The 1,623-nt window shown below is 38.9% G+C and overlaps 1 pseudogene; it reads right to left on the minus strand.

The window, feature by feature from the left end:
- Positions 1–1,258: 1,258 nt before the first annotated feature.
- LOC111731587 lies at positions 1,259–1,377 on the minus strand (annotated as a pseudogene).
- Between the last annotated feature and the right edge of the window lie 246 nt (positions 1,378–1,623).

A 1,623-nucleotide genomic window follows, 5' to 3' on the forward strand; every position in this document is an offset into this window, starting at 1 on the left:
GCATGTTCAAAGAACAGCAAGGAGCTGGTGTGGATGGGGGATGCTAAGTGAGGGAGAGTCTGGCAGGAAATGAAGTAGAAGAGGTAGTGAAGAGACCAGATGATATGGGGCCTTGAAAATCATGAACAGGACTTGACTTTTTAGTGAGATGCAAGTCATTAGAAGAAAAGAGCAGAGGACAGACATGACCCGATTTGTGGTATATAAGGCTTCCTCAGCCAAGCTGGACTATATGGGGAGCAAGCATGGAAGCCAGCACCCAAATGATTGTAGCATGGACTGGGGAGGTAGAGGTCAGATTTTTTATTTAGTTTGAAAATAGGGCCATTAGCATTTGCTGATCGTTTGAATGTGTGAGAAAGATGAGTTTAAAAAAAAAAGACTTTGAGATTAGGAGTAGCCAGAAGATTGGGGTTGTTATTGATAAGTTGTGGGAGGCTACAGAAAGAACAGGTTGTGGCAGGGTAGTTAAGCACAAATCTGTTGTGGTAGTTAAGCACAAGTCTGTTTAATTAATGTCATAACATGGTTATATGATGATGGAAGTGATGCAGCAGAGAGTGAAAAAATCATGTAGGAGAGGAGTAAATTGCTCAAGTGATATCTATGAGACGACAAGTGTTGGGATCTAGTGTTGGCCATAGATAAGGGTATGAGCACTATCAGATATTATTCTGGCTGCTTAAGCCCTGTAACACATTGCACAAACATAAAACTCTATTAGACACAACTTTGTTAACTGGATTGATAAATATTCTAGCTTTTGTGTTCTTTGGAGGCTAACCAGATTTTCAGTTTTTGGTTTTTGCATTAAAATGTCTAAAAGGCCACAACAATGACACAGTGCATGTTGGATTTGTGCTTCTCAAAGTCATCCTCAGACACAGAACTGCAAATTTAAATATCATCTGTCCCTTTTAAGATTATATTTATTTCTATGATCTCCCTTGATCCTCAACTTTTAGGTAAAGTATACATTATAACTCCAATTTTATAGATTAAAAAAAAAAAGAGGCCCGAGATTCTAAATGGTTTATCTAAAATCACAGTTTATTAGTGACAAAATTAGGACTAAAACCTGGGCTTTCTGTCCAACTCCAGGGCTCTTTCTAATAATTGGAATCTTGGTCATATCCTGTACCTGCCTTCTATTTATTTTAATTTTTTAGGCGAGGCAACCCTTGTTTGACTTCACAGATTGCAAGGACCTTGTCAGCTTACAATCCCTTATTTTTTTAAATTTTTTATTTATTTTTTATGCCTACAGCACCTGGTCTTCCTATGTGGTCTCCTATCCAAGTACTAACCAGGCCCGACTCTGCTTAGCTTCTGAGATCAGATGGGATCAGTCTTGTTCAGGGTAGCATGGCCGTAGACTTGTACCTTCCTTCTAGACCTTGTCCCTGACCCAAAAGAGACTTACACGCAATTCCAAAGGGGCATTTCCTGGCCACTTGGTCTTTTAATCCACCGATTTTCCCTGCTTGCTTTCTTTAGAATTCTCATCCTCAGCATAATAAAAAAGACTTGTAACCTTCTCTTAGGAAAGTGATTAATTATGGTGAGAAAGAACTGGCTTCCTATAAGAATACATAAGGAAGGGTGTTTCTCTTTCCTTGTCAA

Source organism: Pteropus vampyrus, unplaced genomic scaffold, assembly GCF_000151845.1.
Source record: "Pteropus vampyrus isolate Shadow unplaced genomic scaffold, Pvam_2.0 Scaffold387, whole genome shotgun sequence".
Lineage (NCBI taxonomy): Eukaryota > Metazoa > Chordata > Mammalia > Chiroptera > Pteropodidae > Pteropus > Pteropus vampyrus.